The following is a 12,080-nucleotide window of genomic DNA, read 5'->3' on the forward strand; positions in this document are numbered from 1 at the left end:
GCCGCCACAGCTGTCAAGTCTGTCACTTCATCTAAAACATGAGTACTGCCGCCACAGCTGTCAAGTCTGTCACTTCATCTAAAACATGAGTACTGCCGCCACAGCTGTCAAGTCTGTCACTTCATCTAAAACATGAGTACTGCCGCCACAGCTGTCAAGTCTGTCACTTCATCTAAAACATGAGTACTGCCGCCACAGCTGTCAAGTCTGTCACTTCATCTAAAACATGAGTACTGCCGCCACAGCTGTCAAGTCATCACTTCATCTAAAACATGAGTACTGCCGCCACAGCTGTCAAGTCATCACTTCATCTAAAACATGAGTACTGCCGCCACAGCTGTCAAGTCTGTCACTTCATCTAAAACATGAGTACTGCCGCCACAGCTGTCAAGTCTGTCACTTCATCTAAAACATGAGTACTGCCGCCACAGCTGTCAAGTCTGTCACTTCATCTAAAACATGAGTACTGCCGCCACAGCTGTCAAGTCTGTCACTTCATATTAAACATGAGTACTTCCGCCACAGCTGTCAAGTCTGTCACTTCAACATGAGTACTGTTGCCACAGCTGTTACGTCTGTCACTTCATCTAAAACATGAGTACTACCACCACAGCTGTCAAGTCTGTCACTTCATCTAAAACATGAGTACTGCCACCACAGCTGTCGAGTCCGTCACTTCATCTAAAACATGAGTACTGCCGCCACAGCTGTCAAGTCTGTCACTTCATCTAAAACATGAGTACTGCCGCCACAGCTGTCAAGTTTGTCACTTCATCTTAAACATGAGTACTGCCGCCCCACAGCTGTCAAGTCCGTCACTTCATATAAAACATGAGTACTGCCGCCACAGCTGTCAAGTCTGTCACTTCAACATGAGTACTGCCACCACAGCTGTCAAGTCTGTCACTTCATCTAAAACATGAGTACTGCCGCCACAGCTGTCAAGTTTGTCACTTCATCTTAAACATGAGAACTGCCGCCCCACAGCTGTCAAGTCTGTCACTTCATCTAAAACATGAGTACTGAGACCACAGCTTCCAAGTCTGTCACTTCATCTAAAACATAAGTACTGCCGCTACAGCTGTCACGTCTGTCACTTCGTCTAAAACATGAGTACTGCCGTCACAGCTGTCAGGTCTGTCACTTCTACATGAGTACTGCCACCACAGCTGTCACGTCTGTCACTTCATCTAAAACATGAGTACTGCCACTACAGCTGTCAAGTCCGTCACTTCATCTAAAACATGAGTACTGCCGCCACAGCTGTCAAGTCCGTCACTTCATCTAAAACATGAGTACTGACACCACAGCTGTCAAGTCCGTCACTTCATCTAAAACATGAGTACTGCCGTCACAGCTGTCAAGTCCGTCACTTCATCTTAAACATGAGTACTGCCGCCACAGCTGTCAAGTCTGTCAATGCACACGGCTGTCAAGTCCGTCGCTTCATCTAAAACACGAGTACTGCCGCCACGGCTGTCAAGTCCGTCGCTTCATCTAAAACACGAGTACTGCCGCCACGGCTGTCAAGTCCGTCGCTTCATCTAAAACACGAGTACTGCCGCCACGGCTGTCAAGTCTCGTTCATCTAAAACACGAGTCCGTCAATGCACACGGCTGTCAAGTCCGTCGCTTCATCTAAAACACGAGTACTGCCGCCACGGCTGTCAAGTCCGTCGCTTCATCTAAAACACGAGTACTGCCGCCACGGCTGTCAAGTCCGTCGCTTCATCTAAAACACGAGTACTGCCGCCACGGCTGTCAAGTCCGTCGCTTCATCTAAAACACGAGTACTGCCGCCACGGCTGTCAAGTCCGTCACTTCATCTAAAACACGAGTACTGCCGCCACGGCTGTCAAGTCCGTCACTTCATCTAAAACACGAGTACTGCCGCCACGGCTGTCAAGTCCGTCACTTCATCTAAAACACGAGTACTGCCGCCACGGCTGTCAAGTCCGTCACTTCATCTAAAACATGAGTACTGCCGCCACAGCTGTCAAGTCTGTCACTTCATCTAAAGCATGAGTACTGCCTCCACAGCTGTCAAATCTGTCACTTCATCTAAAGCATGAGTACTGCCGCCACAGCTGTCAAGTCTGTCACTTCATCTTAAACATGAGTACTGCCGCCACAGCTGTCGTCTGTCACCTCACATTTTAATGCATACGTACCCAGTTTGAAATGGATCCAAAAAGAGTTGACAAAAGCAGCGGCTTTTTCCGCGTGCAACTATGTTAAATTCACCAAATTTTGGTCACTTTGTCACAATATATTTAAAACCTAGATTGTATTTCTTGTGTTCTTTTTTTTTTATACTTATTATGTCCTTAGTCTCCTTTTGAATTTTTCATACATGTATATCTGATTGTCAGTCACATATATTCGATCCTAGCTAAATATCTCTTTAGCTACTTCGTTTTTTGTTTTGCTTTTCATGTGGATCTTTTTATCATATGAAATGTATACATCTGTGTGTGGATATCATGTCAATAAAAATGGGAATAATAAAAAAATATAAAAAAAAGTCTGTCACTTCATCTAAAACATGAGATCTGCCGCCACAGCTGTCAAGTCTGTCATTTCATCTTAAACATGAGTACTGCCGCCACAGCTATCAAGTGTGTCACTTCATCTAAAACATGAGTACTGCCGCCACAGCTGTCAAGTCTGTCACTTCATCTAAAAGACGAGTACTGCCGCCACAGCTGTCAAGTCTGTCGCTTCATCTAAAACACGAGTACTGCCGCCACAGCTGTCAAGTCTGTCGCTTCATCTAAAACATGAGTACTGCCGCCACAGCTGTCAAGTCTGTCACTTAAACATGAGTACTGCCCCCACAGCTGTCAAGTCGTCACTTCATCTAAAACATGAAGTAAAAAAGTCTGTCACTTCATGAGTACTGCCGCCACAGCTGTCAAGTCTGTCACTTCATCTACAAAGTCACTGAGTACTGCCGCCACAGCTGTCAAGTCTGTCACTTCATCTAAAACATGAGTACTGCCGCCACAGCTGTCAAGTCTGTCACTTCATCTAAAACATGAGTACTGCCGCCACAGCTGTCAAGTCTGTCACTTCATCTAAAACATGAGTACTGCCGCCACAGCTGTCAAGTCTGTCACTTCATCTAAAACATGAGTACTGCCGCCACAGCTGTCAAGTCTGTCACTCATCTAAAACATGAGTACTGCCGCCACAGCTGTCAAGTCTGTCACTTCATCTAAAACATGAGTACTGCCACCACAGCTGTCAAGTCTGTCACTTCATCTAAAACATGAGTACTGCCACCACAGCTGTCAAGTCTGTCACTTCATCTAAAACATGAGTACTGCCGCCACAGCTGTCAAGTCCGTCACTTCATCTAAAACATGAGTACTGCCGCCACAGCTGTCAAGTCTGTCACTTCATCTAAAACATGAGTACTGCCGCCACAGCTGTCAAGTCTGTCACTTCATCTTAAACATGAGTACTGCCGCCCCACAGCTGTCAAGTCCGTCACTTCATATAAAACATGAGTACTGCCGCCACAGCTGTCAAGTCTGTCACTTCATCTAAAACATGAGTACTGCCACCACAGCTGTCAAGTCTGTCACTTCATCTAAAACATGAGTACTGCCGCCACAGCTGTCAAGTTTGTCACTTCATCTTAAACATGAGAACTGCCGCCCCACAGCTGTCAAGTCTGTCACTTCATCTAAAACATGAGTACTGAGACCACAGCTTCCAAGTCTGTCACTTCATCTAAAACATAAGTACTGCCGCTACAGCTGTCACGTCTGTCACTTCGTCTAAAACATGAGTACTGCCGTCACAGCTGTCAGGTCTGTCACTTCTACATGAGTACTGCCACCACAGCTGTCACGTCTGTCACTTCATCTAAAACATGAGTACTGCCACTACAGCTGTCAAGTCCGTCACTTCATCTAAAACATGAGTACTGCCGCCACAGCTGTCAAGTCCGTCACTTCATCTAAAACATGAGTACTGACACCACAGCTGTCAAGTCCGTCACTTCATCTAAAACATGAGTACTGCCGTCACAGCTGTCAAGTCCGTCACTTCATCTAAAACATGAGTACTGCCGCCACAGCTGTCAAGTCTGTCACTTCATCTAAAACACGAGTACTGCCGCCACAGCTGTCAAGTCCGTCGCTTCATCTAAAACACGAGTACTGCCGCCACGGCTGTCAAGTCCGTCGCTTCATCTAAAACACGAGTACTGCCGCCACGGCTGTCAAGTCCGTCGCTTCATCTAAAACACGAGTACTGCCGCCACGGCTGTCAAGTCCGTCGCTTCATCTAAAACACGAGTCCGTCACGGCTGTCAAGTCCGTCACTTCATCTAAAACATGAGTACTGCCGCCACGGCTGTCAAGTCTCAATCTAAAACACGAGTACTGCCGCCACGGCTGTCAAGTCCGTCGCTTCATCTAAAACACGAGTACTGCCGCCACGGCTGTCAAGTCCGTCGCTTCATCTAAAACACGAGTACTGCCGCCACGGCTGTCAAGTCCGTCGCTTCATCTAAAACACGAGTACTGCCGCCACGGCTGTCAAGTCCGTCACTTCATCTAAAACACGAGTACTGCCGCCACGGCTGTCAAGTCCGTCACTTCATCTAAAACACGCCACGGTACTGCCGCATCTAAAACGGTACTGTCCGCCACGTGTCAAGTCCGTCACTTCATCTAAAACACGAGTACTGCCGCCACGGCTGTCAAGTCCGTCAAAAACACGTCCCGTCACTCACTTCATCTAAAGCATGAGTACTGCCTCCACAGCTGTCAAATCTGTCACTTCATCTAAAGCATGAGTACTGCCGCCACAGCTGTCAAGTCTGTCACTTCATCTTAAACATGAGTACTGCCGCCACAGCTGTCGTCTGTCACCTCACATTTTAATGCATACGTACCCAGTTTGAAATGGATCCAAAAAGAGTTGACAAAAGCAGCGGCTTTTTCCGCGTGCAACTATGTTAAATTCACCAAATTTTGGTCACTTTGTCACAATATATTTAAAACCTAGATTGTATTTCTTGTGTTCTTTTTTTTTTATACTTATTATGTCCTTAGTCTCCTTTTGAATTTTTCATACATGTATATCTGATTGTCAGTCACATATATTCGATCCTAGCTAAATATCTCTTTAGCTACTTCGTTTTTTGTTTTGCTTTTCATGTGGATCTTTTTATCATATGAAATGTATACATCTGTGTGTGGATATCATGTCAATAAAAATGGGAATAATAAAAAAATATAAAAAAAAGTCTGTCACTTCATCTAAAACATGAGATCTGCCGCCACAGCTGTCAAGTCTGTCATTTCATCTTAAACATGAGTACTGCCGCCACAGCTATCAAGTGTGTCACTTCATCTAAAACATGAGTACTGCCGCCACAGCTGTCAAGTCTGTCACTTCATCTAAAAGACGAGTACTGCCGCCACAGCTGTCAAGTCTGTCGCTTCATCTAAAACACGAGTACTGCCGCCACAGCTGTCAAGTCTGTCGCTTCATCTAAAACATGAGTACTGCCGCCACAGCTGTCAAGTCATCACTTCATCTAAAACATGAGTACTGCCGCCACAGCTGTCAAGTCTGTCACTTCATCTAAAACATGAGTACTGCCGCCACAGCTGTCAAGTCTGTCACTTCATCTAAAACATGAGTACTGCCGCCACAGCTGTCAAGTCTGTCACTTCATCTAAAACATGAGTACTGCCGCCACAGCTGTCAAGTCTGTCACTTCATCTAAAACATGAGTACTGCCGCCACAGCTGTCAAGTCTGTCACTTCATCTAAAACATGAGTACTGCCGCCAGTACTGCCTGCCACAGCTGTCAAGTCATCACTTCATCTAAAACATGAGTACTGCCGCCACAGCTGTCAAGTCTGTCACTTCATCTAAAACATGAGTACTGCCGCCACAGCTGTCAAGTCTGTCACTTCATCTAAAACATGAGTACTGCCGCCACAGCTGTCAAGTCTGTCACTTCATCTAAAACATGAGTACTGCCGCCACAGCTGTCAAGTCTGTCACTTCATCTAAAACATGAGTACTGCCGCCACAGCTGTCAAGTCTGTCACTTCATCTAAAACATGAGTACTGAGTACTGCCGCCACAAAACATGCTGTCAAGTGTCAAGTCACTTTCATCTAAAACATGAGTACTGCCGCCACAGCTGTCAAGTCTGTCACTTCATCTAAAACATGAGTACTGCCGCCACAGCTGTCAAGTCTGTCACTTCGTCTAAAACATGAGTACTGCCGCCACAGCTGTCAAGTCCGTCACTTCGTCTAAAACATGAGTACTGCCGCCACAGCTGTCAAGTCCGTCACTTCGTCTAAAACATGAGTACTGCCGCCACAGCTGTGAAGTCCGTCACTTCATCTAAAGCAATGAAAAATAATAATAATAAGTGTGCAAGAGTTTCACCAACAAGATGAAAAAGCATGTTAAGTTCAAAAAGTTGTTTGTTTACGTATGAACCGTCAATTATTTGAGTACGGTTTTAGATCTAAAATCAGCATAATTGAATGCAATGTTAGCTGACCCAGTTATTGTACATTCTACGATCTGTTACGCATTGTAGATTTGTCAAGAGTGCTTGCTATTATATGGTCAAATATCTTTACCTGAGCGACATGCTATATTATATGACCGATATGCATATAGGTGCTGGACCACGGAACCCAAGGTTTGTTATTAATACTAAATTAAAGATTTTGTCTTTTTTCAAATGTAGGCATATCTTTGGCTATCGAAGCTCCGGTCATATGCATAACACGACTTTTGTGACGGAAGTGTTTACATCTACATGTATATGGAATCTCAGTTGTGTTTTATCACTTATGGATAGCGTGCGTATAGAAGGTTGAATAAGGTAATTTTTAGGATAAATACAATGCACTGTGTCCTTTAGCCCTGCCCTGTTTATATGTTGGCTAGTGGACACTCGAGCTACCAATGTACATGTATATATTTTGAGATTATATTTGGTTGAGGCGTCTGTTCTCGGCTGTTCGTGCTACTTTGTCCAATTTCGCAAACTATCGTAAGTTTACGCTTGCGAATAGCGGTTGTAGGTGTAATACGTTTACATGTATTTGACATATATTTTTAAAGTAAAAATGAAACAATCGGGGCGTAATGTGCAGAAGAGATGAGAAATGCTGTCAGAAGTAGCCTAACTGCTGCGGAACGCTGACGAGCGGTGTAGGCCCTACGTCGCTCAACAGACAACGCGCTAGCTCTGACGGCGTAACCATTGATGAGGGGGATTTAAAATAATTACCTCACTTTGTTACCTCACTTTGATAAATATTTCTAGACATGGCCGAACGGTGGTTCTTTTATGAACGGGTGGGGGTGAGTGGTGGCATGTTTTGCCCAAAAGAGTGCGTTTACATTTTTGTAGAATATTTAATGCATAACGAGGGTGTGAGAACTAGCCATACATAGAACCGATGTGATCTATGGAGACTTCACAAATTAAAGGTGCTGTATGACCTAGAATATTATCCATATACACAACATCTCGACATCACAATGCACGCGCGTCTCGGCTATAGCCTATACTGTGTCTACTTTTCCCTATTCTAGGGTAGAACGTCGCCCAGCGGTGGTGCGCTTGGTTGATGCGCGCTCGTTCTGGGATAGATCTCAGTCGGTGAGGCCCATTGGGCTCTTTCTCGTTCTAGCCAGTGCACCACGACTGGTATATCAAAGGCCGTGGTATGTGCTATCCTGTCTGTGGGGTGGTGCATATAAAAGATATCTTGCTACTAAAGGAAAAAATGTAACTGGTTTCCTCTCTAAGACTACATTTGGAAATTACCAAATTGTTGACATCCAATAGCTGAGGATTAATAAATCAATGTGCTCTAGTGGTCTCGTTAAACAAAACAAACTTTCCCCACTATCCTAATCGGTCTAATGAGGTTCCAAATGATGTAAAAACAACTAACAATTTAATATATACTTTCTTCTTCTTCTCTTTGGTTTTGTTTTTGGTCCTAATTCAAATTCCTAAGTCAAATTACTATATTGTTTGGTCATAGTGTTTATAAATATATTTGTATTATAAACTGTAGAAAGTGGCTTTCTCCAAACCGCTTATTTTGTATGACGATCAATGGCGTAGCCAGCATAAGGCAGAAGAGGCATTTGCCTTGTCTGGAATTTTCCCAGATTTATTTTATTTTTCACATGACACTGATATTTATTTGACAGGTCTGGGTTATCCTTGGCGTTTTTTCCTCTCTGGCTACACCCCAGACGATAATGAATATTATTTAAAACACGTCGGATTATACAGTAGTGAAATGACCGAGGCGTGCAAACGTTACATAACGACGTGCCGAAATGAATATACATCCCGGATCCTATCGCGTCGTTTGAGGTTCATACAAGTACCGATAGGCAAGTCTGGTTCGTTTAATACCGCCAGTAACCCACGCCCATCGCAAAAGTTAACCGGGAGGTTGTTGGGTATATACGTGATTAATATTCATAACGGAATGAGATTAGAGAAGTCAGCGAAGTATCACCATGGCCTGCTAAGTGTAATATTAAAAACCAATTAATGGGCTCAGTGAAAGCTAGACGGACATTTGGACAGTTATAATTAGCAAGACTAGAGTCCATTTACAGGACTCTAGTACCCGTGCAAGGAAGACCACTCTCATTTATTTATTTATTTTGTTTTACATCATTTGTCATCCATGTTCAGCGCTGGAATTAAGATACATAATGCTATTTTACTTTATTCCTTAGTCTCATTATCATCCAATAATTTGGACTGGTGGAGGCCCGAGTTACAATGTTGTCTTGTAGAGAGCGTTATAACTGTCCAAATGTCCGTCTAAGACTCTTGCTCTCTTACGGTCAGGGTACTCGGCTATGTTAAAGTATAAATCCCTACTCATTAAGCCTTCCCTAAAACACAAATAGACATGATCAACCGGAGGGGACTATAATATGTTGTATCACCGTACATCGGTCTGTTTGTCCGTCCGTCCGTCCCACTTGTAGTTTTCCGGATGTTTTGTTTTCCACAATGCCATGAGATATTGAGCTGAAATTTTGTGTATGTGATTATCGTGTACTGTTACAGATTACGTTTGACTTTCAGGGCGATTTAATTAATTTCACAGAGTCATGGCCCTTGAATATAGGAGATACGAAAATTGGTTTGGCCCGAAAGGGGACATGTATTGCTTTAGCAGAATGCTTGTTGAGAATGCTTTATCATTTCTTAGCGTTTACGAGATATTTGGTGACTCACACAAACCAACAAAACAAAACAAAACAAAACAACACTTTTTGAAGCTGAATAGCGGAAAAGGTATGTCGCACAGAAACTGAAATTTTATACAAAGTCAGTTTATTTTATTGTCGGTTTGATGATATAGTTTTCACTTTGTTACAAAACTTACTTTTAAAACGATGCATAATACACATACAACATTTAATTTGTTTGGTTTTCGTTGTTGTTGTTGTTGTTATTGTTGGGGATAGAGTTGGGGATGTTTTTTGTTGTTTGTTTTGTTAGGGTTTTTACCGTTAACTTGTCCGTTATGACCGCGATAGATTTTCTTCTTGAGATAATCCCATGTAGAATAGTCCACAGGGTCGCAGTTGGGGGACTTCAGAAGGAGATATTTTAATATTTTGGAGGACAAAAGATAACTTAATAATATAAGTGTATTTCAACCTTAAGGAAAACCCCAGCACTTTGTGCTATAAGAAAATGGTGTGTCAATCAGCCATCATATTTAGTACATACAGTAGATACTGGGTGGGTTTTCAGTGGTATAGTTTTTTATACATTAAATGTCTTATCATGCACCGTTTTCAAAGAAGGTAATGTAACAAACTGACAATTTTATCATCAGTCGACAAAATAATAAATAAACGTTTCTGTGTGCACATTTTCAATGTTCTTGTTTCCATACGTTGTCCGCTATCCAACTTCAAAAGTGGGCCTTTTGTACGAATCATCTGATATAACATACACTAATACAAACGTTATTATAATATATATTGTTACACAAGCATAGTGACTAAGTGTCAATATGTATGGAACAATAAAAACGGTTTTATTCGCGGGTCGAGTGAGGGAAATAACATTATCAACAGAGACTGGAGATTTAGAACAACAGGCATGTCCGTCGGTAGGTCTACCCCGCGCCTGTGCATCGAACCGTGCAGTTTATTGCTTTTATACGATCACCTAATCCAGCACAAATCTGGTATTTTGATATAGTCTATCTCATTGCTATTCTCATTTACATATTATTCATATACACGTGTGATCATTGTTAAAACTCATTTAACATTTCTACCAGTAATGTTTGAGGTTGTTGTGTTACGTTACTCAGTAATGTTGGAGGTGTGATGTTACGTCACTCAGTATGTTAGAGGTGGTGATGTTACGCCACTCAGTTATGTTGGAGGTGGCGGTGTTACGCCACTCAGTTATGTTGGAGGTGGCGGTGTTACGTCACGCAGTATTGTTGGATGTTATTACGTCATTCAGTAATGTTGGAGGTGACGATGTTAGTCACTCAGTAATGTTGGAGGTAGTTATGTTACGGTACTCAGTAATGTTGGAGGTGGTGGTGTTAGGTCATTCAGTAATGTTGGAGGTGGTGATGTTACGGTACTCAGTAATGTTGGAGGTGGCGGTGTTAGGTCATTCAATAATGTTGGAGGTGGTGATGTTACGGTACTCAGTAATGTTGGAGGTAGTGATGTTACGGCACTCGTGTTAGGTCACTCAATAATGTTGGAGGTGGTGATGTTACGGTACTCAGTAATGTTGGAGGTAGTGATGTTAAGGCACTCAGTAATGTTGGAGGTGGTGGTGTTAGGTCACTCAATAATTTTGGAGGTGGTGATGTTACGGTACTCAGTAATGTTGGAGGTGGTGGTGTTAGGTCATTCAATAATGTTGGAGGTGGTGATGTTACGGTACTCAGTAATGTTGGAGGTAGTGATGTTACGGCACTCGTGTTAGGTCACTCAGTAATGTTGGAGGTGGTGATGTTACGGTACTCAGTAATGTTGGAGGTAGTGATGTTAAGGCACTCAGTAATGTTGGAGGTGGTGGTGTTAGGTCACTCAATAATGTTGGAGGTGGTGATGTTACGGTACTCAGTAATGTTGGAGGTGGTGATGTTACGGTACTCAGTAATGTTGGAGGTGGTGGTGTTAGTCACTCAGTAATGCTGGAGGTGGTCATGTTACGTCACTCAATAATGCTGGAGGTGGTGGTGTTACGTCACTCAATAATGCTGGAGGTGGTGATGTTACGTCACTCAGTAATGTTGGAAGTGGTGGTGTTAGTCACTCAATAATGTTGGAGGTGGTGGTGTTAGTCACTCAATAATGCTGGAGGTGGTGATGTTACGTCACTCAGTAATGTTGGAAGTGGTGGTGTTAGTCACTCAGTAATGTTGGAAGTGGTGGTGTTAGTCACTCAATAATGCTGGAGGTGGTGGTGTTAGTCACTCAATAATGCTGGAGGTGGTGGTGTTAGTCACTCAGTAATGTTGGAAGTGGTGGTGTTAGTCACTCAATAATGCTGGAGGTGGTGGTGTTAGTCACTCAATAATGCTGGAGGTGGTGATGTTACGTCACTCAGTAATGTTGGAAGTGGTGGTGTTACGTCACTCAATTCTGGAGGTGGTGATGTTACGGTACTCAGTAATGTTGGAGGTGGTGATGTTGAAACGGTACTCAGTAATGTTGGAGGTGGTGGTGTTAGTCACTCAATAATGCTGGAGGTGGTGGTGTTACGTCACTCAATAATGCTGGAGGTGGTGGTGTTACGTCACTCAATAATGCTGGAGGTGGTCATGTTACGTCACTCAATAATGTTGGAGGTGATGGTGTTAGTCACTCAGTAATGCTGGAGGTGGTGATGTTACGTCACTCAGTAATGTTGGAAGTGGTGGTGTTACCTCACTCAATAATGTTGGAGGTTGTTACGTCGCTCAGTATTGGAGGTTGTTACGTCGCTCAGTATTGGAGGTTGGTACATCACTCAGTAATGTTGGAGGTTCTTACGTCACTCAGTATT

The sequence above is a fragment of the Gigantopelta aegis genome, chromosome 10 (genome assembly GCF_016097555.1).
Source record: "Gigantopelta aegis isolate Gae_Host chromosome 10, Gae_host_genome, whole genome shotgun sequence".
Classification (NCBI taxonomy): Eukaryota; Metazoa; Mollusca; class Gastropoda; order Neomphalida; family Peltospiridae; genus Gigantopelta; species Gigantopelta aegis.